The 20,281-nt window shown below is 43.5% G+C and overlaps 1 pseudogene; it reads right to left on the reverse strand.

Moving 5' to 3' along the window:
- Nucleotides 1–4,957: 4,957 nt before the first annotated feature.
- On the reverse strand, nt 4,958–8,887 carry LOC138656899 (uncharacterized; annotated as a pseudogene).
- Nucleotides 8,888–20,281: the final 11,394 nt, after the last annotated feature.

Consider the following 20,281-nt stretch of genomic DNA (forward strand, 5'->3'; position numbering starts at 1 on the left):
TCATCTTTCATATGGTATATACAGTACCTAAAGCATTATCTAAATACCCAAGCAATAATTATTTATTATCAAGATTAAATGTAACAAAAAGTAACCAATAGGGTAATAATAATAGAATAGAAGGCTAGATCTAAAATCGATACAAAAAGTCTACACACCCCTCTTAAAACGCCAGGTTTTTTACATGTAAAAAATCAAACTCAGAAGACTCATTTCTGGACTTTTTCCACTTTTATTGTCACATTCTGTGAAATTCAATTGAAAAATAAACTAAAATCTTTGCAGGTGGAAAAAAGAAAAATAAAGAACTAAAATAATGTCTGCTAGGGTTGGCGGATTGCACTAAATATAAATTAAGATGAAGTGCGATCGCAACCTGGTGTCCACCATGTGGAGATGAAAAGCCGCAGCTAGTAAACAATGGCGGAAGTGTGCGGCAAGCCATCTTGAAAACACACGGGGTTAAATGTCACCCTGTGTGAATAGAAACTAATTACCCAACTCTGTTAGCTTCACAGAGGGGTAGAGACAGTAATACAGCTGTCCCTAGACAGTATGGCGCAGCTAGATGCCACGCTAGTGAAAATGGTGCTACGTCAAATCCCCTGTTAGTTCGCAGGTGAACGCAACCCTTTCTGGGGCAAAGAAACAGGTAGTGGACAATAACAGCGTATGCACACACACAAACTCCTCTCCGGAGGTGCCGGAATTTTAAGGCTATATGCCTACCCTGAGCACACAGCATATGCACACACACAAACTCCTCTCCAGAGGAGCCGGAATTCTAAAAGCTATACGCCTGCCCTGAGCACACACAAACAAGTCCACTCTATTGTAGTGTTCCACACACACATATAACATAAATGATCTTAGCGCACTGATGGATGAACCAAAAATCCTTTCATATACTGTGCCGATCAGACAGGACCTTGCTCGCGGGCCAATCCGGAGCTGGCACAGGACCTGAGCAGCTGATGACCGATCACCAATGGGAGGTTGCATGAGCATTCTTAGTAGAGCGAATCCTGGACTTAGTCCCAGGAATGGCAGCTTGCTGCTGTCTATTATTAGTTACCATAGCTGAACCTGGAGAGGCAGCAGTAACAATGTGCACAGCCCGAGTCTGAACAAGACGCTGAGACCAACATCTTTGATGAGCAGCATCCACTGCAGTCGAGACTGAATGGGAGACCGCAGAGGCTTTGGATCTATCCTGTGCAGAGGAATAATCCTGACTTCTAACAATGTGTTTACATAAAAATGTACACCATTATAGTAATATTTTGGAACACCCTTTGATTTTTTTACAGCATTCAGATAGGAATCTAATGCCATGGTACATCTAGAATTGGCAATCTTTGTCCACTCTTCCTTGCAGTTGGGCTCCAACTCTGTCAGATTGTGAAGACATCTCATGTTTGTAGCACCCTCTTCACGTTGACCCACAGATATTCAATTGGATTCAGGTCTGGGCTCTGGCTGGTCCATCCCAAAACTTTGGTTTTCTTCTGCCAAAACCATTCAGACATCTGAAGGATTTGTTGCAAAACAGACTGATGTTTGGAACAGTTGATAAATCGCTCCACTTTCACCGAGTTAAAGCTGCTGATAAGCAGCCCAAATCATAATGCTGCCTCCTCCATGCTTCACTGTGGCTGTGGGTATGGTGTTCCTTTGGTGATATGCAGTGCTGGCTTTGTGCCAAACATACCTTTTGAAATTATGGCCAAAAATGTCAACCTTGATCTCAACAAACCACTACTGTTATGAGATTGGTGATGCACAACTGAAAACCAAAGGCCGAGAAAGCACTGTCAGGAAACAGCAGGCAGTAGTAAAAGTACCTGCAAGTATCAGGTAGCTGATACTGAAGCTGGAGACTGAACTGGACTAAACAGCTAGACAGAATGCTACAACAATTAGTGAATGTTCCATATGGCTTTAAGTAAGCCCAAGCAGGAAACAAGATGACTTTCACAGGTTCATAATCTGCCATATTAGTGAAGGGCAATTGCTTCATACAAGATCAGCCTCAACTGGTAAGGATTGGAAATGCAATACAATTATCAAAGTGAGCAATAGCATCCACTCAATACACAGAAGGATAACAGGAATCCTGATAATCACAAGTTTCTCCGCATGCTTTTGGAAGACTTAATATAGGTTTTGGCAAAACATAGCTAGGGGTGGATATTTCACTTTATAGGAAAAGGCTTCTTTTGCCACCATACCCCACAACCCAGACATGTGAAGAACACAGGAGATTTTTGTCACATGCAGTACAAAAACAGTATTTGGCAGAAATTCCTGCAGCTTTAATGTTTCTGTAGGCCTCTTGGCAGTTTCCTAGACCAATTTTCCTCGTCTTTTCATGAATTTTTGAGGGATGTCTAGTTTTAGGTAATTACACTTTAAAAAAAAAAAATTAAGCCACTTCTTGATGACTGTATTCACAGTGTTCCTGATGCATTGGAAACAATTTTGTTACCTTCTCCTAAGTTTTAACTTTCAACAATGAAAACCATTTGCTGTGTTGTAAGCTATTAACAGACCATGGCTTTTGAAAATAACAGTTAAATCATACAGGAACAGCTAAACTTTATATTGGGTTAATCGGAGTCACTATAAATGACATCAGCGGTGTACTGTCTAGAGATGAGCAAACGTTCGGTTCTCCGAATGTCCCGATGTTCGCCCAACAAGTTCGCCAAAGAGTTTGACGATTGCACCCAAATTAATTTCAATGGGAAACCAAGCCAAACATATACATAACACCTTAAAGGGTGACAAAAAGCTTCCCAAGCAGCTAAAATATAAAATTGGCATCAATTGACCCACAGTCAAAATTTGCTAATGGCACAGCAGCAGTCAGCCATGCATGTGGTATTAGGGTCTGGGCCACAATTTACAGCTTTGAATTGAAGTTTAAATGAAGACCTGATGGTTAAGCGAATGTGTAAGCCTTCTTTGCTGGGAGCCATGATACCAACTGCAACAGGCTTTTTTTCCCAGCCACACTCAGATGGCACAAACATAAGGTTAATAGAGTGCTATTCGTTGAAAAATGTAAAGAAAGTAACCCAGGTATAAAAAATTCACAGTAATTAGATTTGTTGGGAATGTTAGTCAAAAACCTGTTCACAGAGAAATCCTAAATATTAAAAAACTAGATGGTGGCCCAATTCTAATGCATCGGGTATTCTAGAATATGGGTGTAGTTTATTTATGAAGATTTAAGAATAATGCAATGAATACACAGGATTTTCCGGGTAAAGTGTATACATTTCCATTACATTTTATTGCTCATAGAACTTAAAGGGACACTGTCACCTGAATTTGGAGGGAACAATCTTCAGCCATGGAGGCGGGGTTTTTGGGTGTTTGATTCACCCTTTCCTTACCCGCTGGCTGCAATATTGGATTGAAGTTCATTCTCTGTCCTCTGTAGTATATGCCTGCACAAGGCAATCTTGCTTGGATATTTGTTGGACAATACAAATATCTCGCTGAGGATCTGTTTATACCAAGGAAGGTGACGGGCACAAGGGGGCATTCTTTGCGTCTGGAGGAGAGAAGGTTTTTCCACCAACATAGAAGAGGATTCTTTACTGTTAGGGCAGTGAGAATCTGGAATTGCTTGCCTGAGGAGGTGGTGATGGCGAACTCAGTCGAGGGGTTCAAGAGAGGCCTGGATGTCTTCCTGGAGCAGAACAATATTGTATCATACAATTATTAGGTTCTGTAGAAGGACGTAGATCTGGGTATTTATTATGATGGAATATAGGCTGAACTGGATGGACAAATGTCTTTTTTCGGCCTTACTAACTATGTTACTATGTAATATTGCAGCCAGCATGCAGCCAGCGGGTAAGGAAAGGGTGAATCAAACACCCGAAAACCCCGCCCCTATGGCTGAAGATTGTTCCCTCCAAATTCAGGTGACAGTGTCCCTTTAATACAATTGAATGAAATTATTAAACAGATCATCAAAATATATAAACCATTACATGAATATATAACTGTATTTAAACAAAAGAAGTACATCGACTCCATAATATATTTGTTAACTATATCAACCCAAAATATTTTTGCACACCACATTTCTTGTGAATACCTTTTGACTACCTATAAGCAACTTTCCTTGTAAAGGGGTAGGAAGAACTTGCACCTTGACGTTGGATCTCATTTTAACTCTTGAAAATGCAGTGAAGAGTTGTCCATGACCAAAAACGGGCTCCAGTAGATATATGCCAACACGGTGTAGAGTTTGACCTTGTGACTTGTTTATTTTCATGGCAAAAGCTGGTTTTACTGGAAACTGTCGACGCCGAAGCCAAAATTGAAGACCGGTGTCCGAAGGACATAAATCAATGCGTGGAATGAACACTTCGTCTCCTTTTGCTGATTCAGTGATCATTCTTGCTTGAATGATGTGAGAATGTAGTCCAGCAACAATAAGGCAAATTCCATTACATAGACCATTTATTGTATATAGATTCCGCAGCAACATTACGATTGTTCCAACTTTGAGTTGTAGTCTGTGGGATGACATTCCTGATGGCGTAAAACTATTTAAAAATTCAACTGGATAAGTCTCTCATTCATCTTCATTGTCTACATCCACTGAATCATCACTTTTGTACAACTTATGCTCTCCAGGCATTCTATCCATCACACTGAAATTTAGCAGAGCCACGTCATCGTTCTTGTGACAGAGAATTGCATGAGAAGAGGACCTCTCAACACTGCTTTGGTCGTTCACATCAATTTCAATGCATTGTCCAAAACCATCACTTACAAAGCAGTCAGTGCAAAACATGTTTTCTGGTATTTCAATAATGTCTTCTCCAAGGTTGTATTCGTTGCTAAGTTCACAATAACCAAGTTTAAGAAGCCAGTTGCTATACTCTGGGTCAGAAGATCGCATGTTGTTAATTAGTTGGAGTTTATTAAACTGTTTCCAAAGCTCAGCCATTTTTAAGCTGGACTCGATAACATCTGTTCTTGTTCCATTTGGTATGACTGGAAGGCATTGCCTAAAATCTCCGCCAATGACAAAAACTTTACCTCCAAATGGAATTTCATTTTTTTCAGTAACATTTGTAGTCATTACTTCACGCAGAAGTCTGTCAGTTAAGCTTAAAGCGTATTTGCGTGCCATGGTGCACTCGTCAAGTATGAAAAGATTTGCGTTGTTTAACTGTCTTCCTGCAAATGTGTCTTGTTTTATTCTGGAAACGGAGATTTCGTTGACGGGAACTGGTATCCTAAAGAGTAAATGTATAGTGCGACTTCCTCATAAAACGTTTGCTGCAATACTTGTTGTAGCCAATGGCAATACGACTTTTCCCAACCCTCTAACTTGATGCATTAAGACTTCATAGAGGTAAGTTTTACTGCTGCCTCCTGGACCATCAATAAAGAAACATTTTGGCCTTGCATCTGCTTGGTTTTCTATAGCTCTCACAATAGTGTCATATGCAATCCGTTGTTGTACATTTAAGGAGTATCTCTTCTCTGTTGCCAACAATAATTCATAAGCTTCGTCATACTCTGGAACTTGTGGAACTTGAATTGCAGGCTGTGGCAAATTAACGTCTGAAAACGTTTTTCCATGCAGTAGTAAGACATTTTGGACATCTTGCATGGCATAAGATTCACAATTTTGACAATTTTTTCTTCTGTTGTGAAGACGTAAGCAGTAATCCTCGATTATATGTTCTTTGAAATTTGTCCAAAGTTGAGCCGGATTTGAAGGTGGTCCAAATACACAGATGTAGGCAAACAATTCATGAAGTTGCTTTGGCATATGTAGGGTAACTGCGTCTTCTAAAGTAAGTCTCCACACAGTATCATCCAATAGAAGTCCTAATGCCAAAGCTTTAAATGTATCGTGCAATACTCCGTTAACTGTTTTCAAATAGTCATAATTTGTAGCTCCTTTGACATGTAGTAGTAACAGCCGAAGGCAATATCTCTCTTGATCCTTGACACTAACAGTATACATGCGTCCAATTATTCTGCTAACTCCTCATTGTCTTGGATTCCAAGCTTTATTCCAAACGTAATGCTCTGGAATCTCTTGGTACAAATACTGCCTTGCATTTTCATCACGTTGGTTCAGCAGAAACCATTCCATTAATGTTGACATTGTGCTTAAAGTTTTTGAGAAATCTTTGACTTCAGCATCTTACAAGAAATAAAGCTGCTGTTGATTTGGTAAATGAATGGCTAAACGTATAATGGCATGGGACTGTGAATGCATTGGAAACGCAAATATCCTCCAAGCAGCTTCTGGAGCACTCACATATCTTGAGTCAACAAAAGTTGATGATTCATCATGATTGACTGTTTTCTGTTGTATTTCGATGTTATCTGTGTCATGCCCCTTGTAGATGTACTTGAAAAGATATTTTACACTTTTTATTGAAGTACAGATTTCTACAGTACGTTGTTGTGACAGTTGTAGCGTTTTGATAAGTACGGGTTGTATGGGACTATCCATGAGTTATTTATAATTTTTTTGTTGCAAACAATGTTATCAATGTGTTGTTGCCGGTAGGATGGGTAGCCATCAAAGCCTTTAACAGTGTGCTGTTTCAACTCCTTTGGAAACACTATTGTACACTTTCCATTTTCCATGCACGGACTTTTTGGATTTGCTACACCGCATGGGCCATGAACCATATGAGAGACTACAATATTATACAGTTCAGGATACTTTTCTTGGTTAGGAATTTCAGCCCACACTATGTTGTCGCGTTCTTCCTCCGTACGAAACTTGGAATCCGTGTCTAAGATAATTAGTATATTGTCTAAGATAATTAGTATATGCGCATGTGGGAGGCCTCGTTTCTGAAACTCTATGACGTGTACCATTGCTACTACTGTTCCAAAAAGACCATTTTTGATGTCTTTCAAAAGGCTGCTGAGTTTTAGTCGAAATATGCGTGCTACTAAGTCTGGCCAGTATTCAACTTTTTGCCGGGGTTTTAGATTTTCAGTAATTTCCGGCCATTTAGGATTACAGGTCATTGTCACAAAAGTGTCAGGTCTTCCATACTTTGTTACTATTGCCATTGCATCTTGATAATGCTGTTGCATGTTTCGGGGGCTACCTTCAAACGACAACGGGAGAATTACTGTTTTCCAATTGGAATTCCCTTTTGAATTGATTGCTTTTGCAAATGTTCTTGAAGAATGCAGTAGTCTTCAACTTTGTTGTTTTTGGTTCATTCTTATGAAATTTAGATGATTAGCTTCAATTTTAACATATGCGTCAACTAAGTACTGTTGTGTCAGTTTCCCACCGTTTAAAATAGGATTTAAGTAATTTCGGACAGACAGAAGAAAACTGTAGCGCTGCAGTTGTGTAATTCTTCTTGAAGTTCCTTGCTGGTTTAGGTTTTCATGCCACCCTTGATGACCTCTTGGAAAGAATAGCGGATACAGAAGAGCATCAAGGTTGCTGTGCAAAATGCTAATTCGTTGTGTCTTAAGAACCAAAGGGTTGTTTTGGTCTGGCTTAAGATGAACTAACATATCACTTTGAAAAGAAGGCTCTCCATCATCGTTTTGAAAAACAACTGCGACCTCACTTACTCGTGGTTTGTTGTAAAGTCGGGGATCCTGTTTACATTCTTGTTTAATGGCCATGACAATAGAAGACATTTCAGTACCATTTTGTATAGCCCTCTATTCCTCCTCAGCTTCAACGTCTTTTAGCATGCGATATGCAACAGCAAATGGGCTTATTTTTGAAGTACAGCAATTTGGTTCATCAGGTCAGCATCACACTTTTCATTTTCTTTCAAGTTCATCCTTTGTTCTGTAGCCTCATTTGTATCAATGATGTATAATTGTGCAAATTTTGGTGGTTGTCCTATTTCTGGGTAAAGTGTTCCAGTGCGGTGGTAGATCTGGCCGTGAAATTTAAAACAATATGGTCAGAATCCAGGGGGCGGTGCAATGTTGGCACCAGAAGCAAATGCATGAGAACTGTTGATGTTTCCGATATTTTCCACAAAATTTCTACTGTGTTGATGCTGTCCTTTCATCAACTGCTCAAACAGAACTGAGTAGTGAGGTCTTGGTAGCATAACTTTTCCTTTTTGGCAGCATTGAGTAAACTGATTGTCAGATGGTTTTTCATCAATGAAATTCAGAGAGTCGCATTTAGAGCAAACTGCATTCATATTCCCACAGTAGTGTTCAATAATTGTACTTTCATTGTCTGTTAAGCAATGTGCAAGTTGTTGAATATTGTCCTGGGCTTTTATAATAATAATCTTTATTTTTATATAGCGCTAACATATTCCGCAGCGCTTTACATTTTCATCACTGTCCCCGATGGGGCTCACAATCTAAATTCCCTATCAGTATGTCTTTGGAATGTGGGAGGAAACCGGAGTGCCCGGAGGAAACCCACGCAAACATGGAGAGAACATACAAACTCTTTGCAGATGTTGTCCTAGGCGGGGTTTGAACCCGGGACTCCAGCGCTGCAAGGCTGCTGTGCTAACTACTGCACCACCGTGGGCTGGGCTTGCCTTAGTTGGTAGAGCATTCGTTTTTTTATGAATTTGGTGATCATGTTGTTCCTGTCGTACGACAGTTTCTTGTGGTGTCTCCTGTTGGCGACGGTGTCTGTGAGATCTTGCATCCTGGGCTTGTCTGGCGGCAATTTGTTGTGGTGTCTCCTGTTCCGGATGTCGTCTCTGTGAATCAGCTACTTGTATCTCTCGTGTGGCAGTTTGTTGTGGTGTCTCCTGTTGGCGACGTTGTCTGTGATATTCCACATTCTGGGCTTGTCTAGCGGCAGATTGTTGAAGTGTCTGTTGCTCTCTTCGTTGTAGTTGCCTTGCTGCTGCTGCTGCTTTTCTGTCATCCTCATTGACATATTTTCGCTTACAACCTATTCTAAGATAGAAAGCGTAAATTGTGATAGTGTACAGTAAAGAAGTATCTGTTCAGCACGCTGTGACTGACAGGTAAGTCACATTCACTGAATACGTTCTGTCAGTCAAAGTGCCACGTAGTTCAGTCACGTTTAGTGAACACTTTCTGTCAGTCACAATGCAGCTGTTGATGCTGCCGATGCAGCATCAATAGTAAAAAGATATAATGTTAAAATAATAAAAAAATTAAAAAATCATGATATTCTCTTCTTTTCCTGCTCCTCACGATGCTCCGGTCCCATGTTTCGCTGATTGGTCATGGCCGGCTGCGACCAATCAGCGACATTCGCGCGGGATTTAAATCACGCGTCGCTGATTGGTCAGCGACCATCCCGGACCAACTTTTTGCTATTGATGCTGCCTATGCTGCATCAATAGTAAAAAGATATAATGTTAAAAATAATTTTAAAAAATAAATAAATAATCCAACAACATTAGAGCGGCATTTAAATCACGCTTCGCTGATTGGTCATGGCCGGCCGCGCCAATGTTGCTGAGGAGCAGGGACCGGAGGATCACGATGAGCAGGAAAAGCTGCCGCAGACCCCGGAAGGTGAGAATATCACGATTTTTTTAAATTTTTTATTACTTTTAACATTATATATTTGTACTATTGATGCTGCATAGGCAGCATCAATAGTAAAAAGTTGGTCTGGGATGGTCTCTGGTTGCGACCGGCCGTGCGCGACCAATCAGCGAAGCGGTGTTTACATCTCGCACCAATGTGGCTGATTGGTCGCGGCCGGCTGGGTGCGACCAATCAACGAAGCGTGGTTTAAATCCCGTGCCATAACCCGTGATGACGTAGAGGTCTCGCGAGACCGCTAAGTCATCTGGGTAATTTCGTAGTGCATCACTGGGAATGAAAGCTGCCGAGAGCATCGCGAGGAGCGGGAAAGCTGCGGTGGCGACGGAAGGTGAGAATAGCCTGATTTTTTATTTTTTTTTTATTTTTAACATTATATCTTTTTACTATTGATACTACATAGGCAGCATCAAAAGTAACAAGTTGGTCCGGGATGGGGCGACACACTGGCACTGACTTGAGGGGAGTAGGGATGGGCCAATTCGTGGCCGAACTAAGCCTGTCGCTGATTGGTCTCTGCCAGCCGGGATTTCTGTGCCAGGCAAACAGACGGAAGTGGACCTTAGACGATTATATAGATAGATACATTTTATTAATCAATCTATTTAAAAACTGGTGCACACAAAACCATCACCAATGAAAAACAATACCTTATAGAAAAAGGCCTTAGGGGGTGTCTAACCCTAAAGGCCTAACACTCTTTTGCACCCTACCTGACAGCGGAAGTTTGCACCCTATAACCTGCGCAGTGGCTCTCCTGCTCACTGTTGGCTATCCCTTCTACTCTTACATTCCCTATTTGGAAGCGGTAGAAAAACCAGAGTGGTATAACCATATGATAGGTTAAATTAACATGAGAGTCTATGGGCCAGAGGATATGGATGTTGTGTGCCAGAGGATATAAATCACCCTTGTTCTGACCCTGCCTCACAGCGGGGGTTGGCACCCTAAATTATTCACGACATGAACTAGATCGGGTTTACAAGTGGCGAAGTAAAACCTCTTCATGGGATACCTTATCAAAAAAATACACAGACCTTCCTCGGACTTCTCAATCTCCGTTTCAGAGCCAGAACACAGCAGCCCTTCTTCTACCTCAGCTTCTTTTTTAGGCCAACGACTGAGACTCCGCCAACAACAAAGAAGAGGACGAGATGGGGCGCAGACCGAATGGACAATCCAAATCTAACATGGACTACCCGCTCTCAGATATGAGCCCATTTGTCGTGAATAGCGGTGAGCGATACTTTACGATATCAAGAAGTATCAGTATCGAATTGGATTGGCCAATATCCAAAAAATATCGGATATCGCCGATACAGATACCCGATACCAATGCAAGTCAATGGGACACAAATATCGGAATGTAAATAAGCCCTTTCTGTCCTGCTACATCTTGTTCCGGAGGGGGGAAGAGTGTAGGTGGTGCATGGGCGGACACTGTGCGTGTCTGTGTGTGCGGGTGGGGTCTGTGCGGGCCTGCCAGGGATCTGTACGGGCGTCTCAGGGCTCTGTGTGGCCTGCCTGGGCTCTGTGCAGGCTTGCCGGAGCTCTGTGCGGGGTGCCAGGGCTCTGTGCGGCATGCGGGGGCTCTGTGCGGGCTTGCCGTTACTCTGTGCGGCTTGCGGAGGTGCTGTGCAGGCTTGTCGGGGCTCTGTACGGCTTGAGGGGGCTCTGTGCGGGCTTGTCGGGGCTCTATGCGGCTTGCGGGGGCTCTGTGTGGGCTTGCCGGGGCTCTGTATGGGCTTACCTTGGCTCTGTGCGGGCTTGCCTTGGCTCTGTGCGGGCTTGCGGGGTGTTGTGAATTCAGCTTTTGGGCTCCCTCCGGTGGTTGTAGAGGGTAGTGCAGTTGTGCCTGGACTGCAGGATTGGACAGGTGTATCTACTAATTGCAGGACTGACTGGGGTATATAGCTTTGCAGGACTCTTTAGTCCCTGCGAGTTGTCCACTGTTTTTGGAGGATTCACTTCCCTGCTGGTCTCTCCAGTTTGCTGTGCTTTTCTACAAAGATAAGTCCTGGCTTTGTTTTTGCTGTCCACCTGCTGTGGACCTTATAGTTCTGTGCATATTCATGTTTTTGTCTTGTCCAGCTTTGTCTGTGAAGGATTTTTTGCAGCCAAGCTGTGTCTCTGGAGATGCAGATATACCCTCCATGTCTTTAGTCAGATGTGGCGATCTGTATTTTCTGTGGTGGATATCTTCTAGTGTTTTAATACTGACCACATAGTACTCTGTTCTATTCTTTCTTTTTAGCTAGTATGGCCTCCTATGCTAAAATCTGATTTCATATCTGCGTATGTTATTTTTCTCTCCTCTCACCGTCAATATTTGTGGGGGGCTATCTATCCTTTGGGGATTTTCTCTGAGGCAAGATAGGTTTCCTGTTTCTGTCTTTAGGGGAAGTTAGTTCTGAGGCTGTGCCAAGGGGTCTAGGGAGTGTTAGGTACCCCCCACGGCTACTTCTAGTTGCGCTGCTAGGTTCAGGGTTTGCGGTCAGTACAGGGACCACCTTCTCCAGAGTCCGTCTCATGCTGCTCCTTGGCCACCAGATCATAACAGCGGGGTCTTTGTGCGGGCTTGCCGGGGCTCTCTGCGGGCTGCCGTGGGTCTGTGCAGCATCGTCCGATGGGACTACAAGTCCCATCGGACGATGCCTGCAACATTGACAGTGATTGACACATTAGCCAATGATGGGAGAGTAGTAGTCCCATCATCCGGCTAATTTGTTGAATGTTAAAAGAAAAAAATACTACATGCATACTACATACATACTACATACATACTGCATACAATATATTCATACATTACATACAATACATACGTACAGACATACAGTACATTAAACATAGAGTTCATACTCACTATTACTTGTCACTTTGTTCCCCGAAGCCAGTGTCATCTGTAAAAAAGATTAAAATAACAAACAACTAATATACTCCCTGATCCGCAGAAATCCACAAGTGTCCCACGACGATCCTCCATGGAGAACGACAGCATCACAAAAACCTGCATCAAAAACTGCACCAAAAACAGCATAAAAAAATGCATCAAAAACCACACCAAAAACCTGCATCAAAAACTACACCAAAAACCGCGTCAAAAACTGCATAAAAAACCACACCAAAAACCTGCATCAAAAACTGCACCAAAAACAGCATCAAAAAATGCATCAAAAACCACACCAAAAACCTGCATCAAAAACTATACCAAAAACAGCATCAAAAAAGCATCAAAAACCACACCAAAAACCGGCATAAAAAACCTGCATCAAAAACTGCACCAAAAACTGCACCAAAACTTGCATCATAAACTGCATTAAAACTGCACCAAAAACTGCATAAAAAACAACACCAAAAACCTGCATCAAAAACTGTGCACCAAAAACTGCATCAAAATTGCATCAAAAATCCCATCAAAAACCGCATAAGGCTATGTGCACACGTTGCAGATTTGCCTGTGGAATTTCCTGTGCAGATTCTGAATTTCTTGGCAGAAAATGCAGGTCAGAATCTGCTCCTTTTTTTGGTATGTGCACACGTTGCAGATTTTTGTGCGGATTTCTTCCTTTTTTTACCCCTGCAGATTTCATTATGGAATTGGTGCAGAAACGCAGCAGAACTGCACAAAAGAAGTGACATGCTCCTTTTTTTAATCTGCTGCGTTTTCAGTGCAGATTTTTCTCCACCATCCGCACAGCATTTTTTTTGCCATTGATTTACATTGTATTGTAAATCATATGCAGATCTGCAGCGTTTCTGCGCGGAAAAAAGCTGCAGTTCTGCAGGAAATCTGCAACGTGTGCACATAGCCTTAGGGTATGTGCACATGTTGCGATTTTTGCTGCGGATCCGCAGCGGATTTGACGCTGCGGATCTGCAGCAGTTTTCCATGCGGTGTACAGTACAATGTTAACCTATGGAAAACAAAAACCGCAGGCAGTGCACATGCTACGGAAAAATCCACGCGGATACGCTGCGGAAAAATAGAAGTAGCATGTCACTTCTTTCTGCGGATTCCGCAGCGGTTTTCAACCTGCACCAATAGGAAAGTGCAGTTGAAAACCCGCAGAGGAATCCGCAGAAGAAACCGCGTGAAAATCCCCAGTGAAAACCTCAGTGATTTTGCACTGCGGATTTTCCAAATCCGCTGCGGAAAAATCCGCAGCAAAATCCGCAACGTGTGCACATAACCTTAAAAGCCGCACCAAAAACTGCATCAAAACTGCACCATTTTTTTAATGCAGGTTTTGATGCAGTTTTTGGTGCAGTTTTAATGCAGTTTTTGGTGCAGCTTTTGATGCAGGTTTTTGGTGCGGTTTTTGATGCAGATTTTGATGCAGTTTTTGCTGTGGTTTTTGATGCAGATTTTGATGCAGTTTTTGGTGCAGTTTTTGATGCGGTTTTTGATGCAGTTTTGATGCAGTTTTTGGTGTAGTTTTTGATGCAGGTTTTGATGCAGTTTTTGGTGTGGTTTTTGATGCAGTTTTTGAAGCAGTTTTTGGAAATAAATAAATAAACGGAAAATGTGCATGATTTGAATGGAAACATGCATGAAAAAAACGGATTCGGAGGCCAGATTCATCATTTCACATCTCAGTTTCATCTAATTTTTGCCAGATCCATCGCTGTGCGTTTTTTCGCCGAACAGAAAAACCGTTCCTCTGTATGTGTTTTCCGTCCGGCGGAAACAGCTTTTTTGATGGATCTGGCAAAAAAACGGATGAAGCGTGTGGCCATCAGGCGCAATCCCGAACTCATACAACTCTATGAGAAAAAAACGGATCCGGCAGAAAAAAAATCCTGCAAATGTGCTTGCAGGATGCGTTTTGTACCCATAGACTTGTATTATCGTGCAATGGATCCATCGTGTTTTGACGGACCGTTGGCACGAAAATACGTTCAAGTGAGCGTTTTTTTGTCTGTCGCGTCCGCCATTTTCTACCGCGCATGCGCCACTGAAACTCCGCCCTCTCCTCCCCAGACTTCAGAATGGGCTGCAGATGCGTTGAAAAACTGCATCCACTGCCCACGTCGTGCACAGATTTCAAAATGTGTGTCAGTACATCGGCCCAACGCATAGCGACGGACCCGTACCGACGCAAGTGTGAAAGAGGCCTTAATGAGCATTGAATTTTTTAAAAAAAGGAGAAATATGGCGTGGGCTCCCGTGCAATTTTCTGCACCAGAGGGGGAAAGCCGAAGGCCGGGGGCCAATTTTGTAGCCTGCTATGAATATCAGCCCGCAGCTGTCTGCGTAGCCTTTACTGGCTATTAAAATAGGGGGACCCTCCCAAAAATATGACGTGGGGTACCCCTATATTTTATAGCCAGAAAGGCTATGCAGACAGCGGCGGGCTGATATTCATAGCCTAGAGGATGGCCATGGATATTGGCCCCCACGACTACAAATACCTGTCCGCAGCCGCCCAAGAAATGGCGCATCTGTAAGATGTGCCAATTCCGGCACTTAGCCCCTCTCTTCCCACTCCCGGGTAGCGGTGGGATATGGGGTAATAAGGGGTTAATGTCACCTTGCTATTGTGAGCTGACATTAAGCCGGGTTAATAACGGAGAGGCGTCAATAAGACGCCTATCCATTATTAATCCAATAGTAATAAAAGGTTAATAAAACACGGACACATTAGGAAATAAGTATTTTAATATTCTTCATTTCACCATACTTACCATACTTCAGCACCTGCAAAAAACGTAAAATAATAAACCATATACTACCTGTCCGCCGTAGTCCAATTAATAACGAGTGTCCCACGACAATCTCCCCTATAAAACAGTGACATCGGGTGATGTCACTGCTCTATAGGACCCTTAGAGACACACTGACAGGAGACAATGGTTCCTGCAGTGCATCACTGAGAGGTTAACTTAGGACAAAGTCTCACTTTATGGCAATTGCTGCGTGGGAAAATTTCTCATACAGCAATGCCAAAAGTGAGAATAGGGACTATTTTTTTTACAGCTTCGGAGGAATAGAGTGCGGAAGGATACCTTCATCCCGTCATTGTGTTCCTAGAGCCCCTAGAGAGCGGTTGCAACAGCTGATGCTGCCGTTCTCCATGGAGATCGTCGTGGGACACTCGTGGATTTCTGCAGATCAGGGAGTATATTGGTTGTTTGTTATTTTAATCTTTTTTACAGATGACACTGGCTTCGGGGATCAAAGTGACAAGTAATGGTGAGTATGAAATCTATGTTTAATGTACTGTATGTCTGTATGTATGTATTGTATGCAATGTATGAATGTATTGTATGTAGTATGTATGTAGTATGTAAGTAGTATGTATGTAGTATTTTTTTTTTTTTTACATTCAACACATTAGCGGGATGATGGGACTACTACTCTCCCATCAATGGCTAATGTGTCAATCACTGTCACTGTTGCAGGCATCGTCCGATGGGACTTGTAGTCCCATCGGACGATGCCTGCACAGTCCCCTGGCAGCCTGCAGAGAGACCCGGCAAGCCCGCACAGAGCCCCCACAAGCTGCACAGAGCCCCGACAAGCCCGCTCAGAGCCCCTGCAAGCCGCACAGAGCCCCAGCAAGCCCACACAGAGCCCCCCGCAAGCTGCACAGAGCCCCGGCAAGCCCGCACAGAGCCCCCGCAAGCCGCATAGAGCCCCGGCAAGCCCGCACAGAGCCCCGGCAAGCCCGCACAGAGCTCCCTCAAGCCGCACAGAGCCCCGGCAAGCCTGCACAGAGCACACACAAGCCGCAGAGCCCCCATGGTCACGCACAGACCCCACCCGGACACACACACACGCAGTCTCCGTCCACGCACCACCCACACTCCATTATAGTGCATTATATCGCAAAAATATCGGAACTCAGTATCGGAATTCCGATACAGCAAATATTGGCCGATACCTGATATTTGCAGTATCGGAATGCTCAACACTAGTCGTGAATATTTAATCACGAGCATCACAGAACATCAAGTCTGACAGAAAGGCTTGTCATTCTGCCCTTCGTACAAATATAGAACTTTTGATCTGGAGATGGGCCTCCAGCGTTTCTACCGTTCTCTAAGACTGAAAGTTCACTTTTCTAAACCTATGTTGAACTTACCCTCTTCATTATCTACCACTGATAATCCATACCGCCTCTCCATCACTAATCTGGGCCTCAGATCCAAAATCCTGTATAGACCACCCTTAGGGTCTAACGTCCTAGAAACCTTTATTGATTTCATACAGTCAGCATTTCATAAACTACAATCCGACATGGATAGGGGCAAACTAGATTATTCTTCGAATCTCACAGCAGTATACTATATATAGTATACTGAAGCGACACAGTGACCTGGGCATTCTAGATACAAAAACATGTGAACTCCTCACTTAACTAAACCCAGTCATCCCGTTTTTTTATATTTTGCCCAAGACCCATGGTGGCTGCCACTGACTCTATACTTTCACCCATTGCCATATACCTAGAAAAGATCTTAACACCCCTCATCAAAAATGGCAAGTCCTTTCTTTTGGACATGGGAGCATTACTTACCATCATTAAGTCCATTGGACAGGTCCCTAGGGACTCCTTACTAGTCTCCTTCGACATAAAGGACCTCTACACCTCCATTACCCATGAGACTGGCATACAGTGTGTCTGACGCTTATTGGAATCATCTAACTTCCAAAAGGACGAAACTGACTTATGCACAGATCTTCTGACTACAGTTCTGACACAAAACTACTTCATGTTTCAGGATGACTACTATTTACAGGTCCGCGGGACCGCGATGGGCTCGAACGTAGCACTCCCTATGCAAATTGTTATATGGCCCACTTCGAGGAAACTGTTGTATACATATGTCAATGGTTCCAGAACAACGTCATTACCTGGGAACGCTATATTGACGACATATTCTGCATATGGGAGGCACGTCCGAGTCCCTATCCATGTTCCGTCACTTTCTCAACAAGTCATGGCCGGGCCTATCTCACATGACCACTCCAGGATAAATTTCCTGGATACAATGGTCATAAAAGACGAGCAAGGCAGATTATCCACTGACCTGTATACAAAGACCACTGACCGGAATAGTTTGCTCCACTATACTAGCTTTCATCCAGTTGCCATGAAACGTTCAATCCCAAAATCTCAATTTCACCGTGCGAATAAAATTGTCTCAAATGAGACCACCCAGGTCTTCTGTTATTTCCATGGGCACCATTAAATTTACTTTATCTGATTAAGTTAAGTCTGAGTGCCGAGTTTTTTGCTATTATAAATTGATAAGGGTCCGGGAGGAGGATTAGTGGAAAATGACGTTCCTCACATTGTTGGGACTCTGAAAATTTAGTCATGTCGTTTGGTACTGGGCCTGATTGTGTCTTTTGAAGGATTTCGCATGGACCCCAAGAAGGTGCAGGCTATTGCTGATTAGGTCCAATCCTGAGATCTCAAGGAACTCCAGCGCTTTTTGGTGTTCGACAATTATCATCGTGAGTTAATTAAGGGGTTTTCATAGGTGGTTAAGCCACTTACAGATCTTACATGTAAGGGTGTGGATGGAAAAAATTGGTCTGAGGCTGCCAAGGAGGCCTTTTTGAAATTTTAAAAATGTTTTATGTCTGCTCCGATTCTGGTACAGCCAGATCCGTCGAAACCATTCATTGTGGAGGTGGACGCCTCTGAGGTGGGGGTGGGGGCAGTGTCGTCCCAGGGACCTGCCACTTTGACCAACCTCAAACCCTTCTTCTCTAGGAAGTTCTGTTCAGCGAAATTATGACGTGGACAATAGAGAACTTCTGGCAGTTAAGTTGGCTTTTGAAGAATGGAGGCATATCACTGTGATTACGGATCATAAGAATCTGGCATACATCATGTCTGCTAAAAGACTGACTCCCAGGGCCCGCTGGTCACTTTTTTTCCCAGTTTCAGTTTTCAATTACGTATTGTCCTGGGTCCAAAAATGTTAAAGCGGATGCGTTGTCCCAAAGTTTTGATCCTGTGTCTCCCCCAAGCCACCTTCTTCTCTTCTTCATCCTGGGTAGTGATAGCGGGGATATCATTGGAGTAGGAGCGAGAGATTGTTGGGGCTCAGTCTCCTAGCCCCTGCTTCCAAACCGGGGGAATAAATTGTTTGTCCCGGAACAATTTCGGCGGAGTCTCCTTCAGGAGTTTCATGAAACCAAGTGCTCATCCAGTTATTTCTGCCTCAATTAAAATGGTGGCTAGAGTGTTTTGGTGGCCTTCATGGGGTTCGGATATAAGAAAAGTTGCTCATTCCAAGGGCTCTCATGGCCGGCTGGGGAACTGTGCCTTTGCCGGTTCCTGATAGGCCATGGACTCACCTGTCTATGGACTTCATCACCAATCTCCCTCCGTCCAGGGGTGACACTGTGGTGTGGGTTGTGGTGGACAGGTTCTCTAAACAGGCTCATTTTAAACCCTTGGCATTACCTTTGGCAGAAACCTTGTCCAGGTTGTTTGTACAACATGTGGTCCGTTTGGATGGGGTACCCATGAATGTGGTGTCTGACAGAGGTGTGCAGTTTGTGGCTAAGTTTTGGAGGGAATTCTGTATGAAATTTGTTATTTCTTTGTCCTTCTCCTTTGCGTACCACCCCAAGAGTAATGGGAAGACCGAACGCACCAATCAGTCCATTGAACAGATTCTTAGATGTTTGTCCTCAGCTAGGCAGGAGGACTGGTATGATGTGTTGCCCTTGGCTGAATTCGCCTTTAATAATTGGGTGAGTCAGTCCACCAGTATGTCTCCATTTCTGGTCAACTACAGGTTTAGTCCACATTTTGGAGAGTTCTCCCAATTGGATTCTGGTTGTCCTAGGGCAGAGGGGTCTGTACCTCATATGAAAGAACTATGGGTTGAAGTCCGTTGCAATATCTCCAAAGCTCAGGGGAGTTATCATTTTTTTGCGGACAAGAAGGGAGTCTTGGGTCATGCATTTCAAGTGGGGGAGAAGGTTTGGCGTTCCACATGGAATATCAAACTCAAGGTTCCCTTGGCTAAATTGGGTCCAAAGTTTATTGGTCCTTGTGAGGTTGTGGAAAGAGTCAATCCAGTAGCATACAGGTTGCACCTCCCTCCCACGCTGATGCTGGCCAATGTGTTCCATAAATAGCTGTTGAAACCCTTGGGGTCAGTGGATGAGGGGTCAGTGGCAGCTGCTCCCCCGGTGTTGTTTGAGTGTCACAGGGAGTATGAGGTTGGACACATTGTGGATTCCCGTCTGGTACACCGCTCTTTATAGTATCTGATTCACTGGAAGGGGTATGGCCCAGAAGATTGGTCATGGGTTGCCGCCCACTCAGTTCATGCTGACCATCTGGTTTAGGCCTTTCATGCCAGACATCTTGAGAAGCCTGGGGATCCGGTGGCCCCCCGTTGAGTGGAGGGTACTGTCATGAATCTGCGGGCCGGTGCTCCAGGGGTTAATACTTGGAGCCTCTCCTTTGCTCTGGGAGGGGTTTATATGACTGCTGTCTGGCACCATTCCTTGTCAGTTATACTTCTGTTCTCGGCTGAGTTAGTTGACCCCTTGAGTGTCTGTGCATGCTTTGTTGTCTGATTCTCTGCTTTTGACCTGGTCCGTTTACTGTTGTGCTCTTGTCTTCTTATTTGGTACTGTGTATGTGTGTTCCTGGTTTCTGACTTCAGCTACGTCCCTCACTAATCTCCCGTCTATACCCTTGGTACTTTCACTGCTGCATGGTTTTGACTCTTGGCCTGACTTTGACTTCCCTCCTGTTTA

Source organism: Ranitomeya imitator, chromosome 1 (genome assembly GCF_032444005.1).
Source record: "Ranitomeya imitator isolate aRanImi1 chromosome 1, aRanImi1.pri, whole genome shotgun sequence".
NCBI classification, from domain to species: domain Eukaryota; kingdom Metazoa; phylum Chordata; class Amphibia; order Anura; family Dendrobatidae; genus Ranitomeya; species Ranitomeya imitator.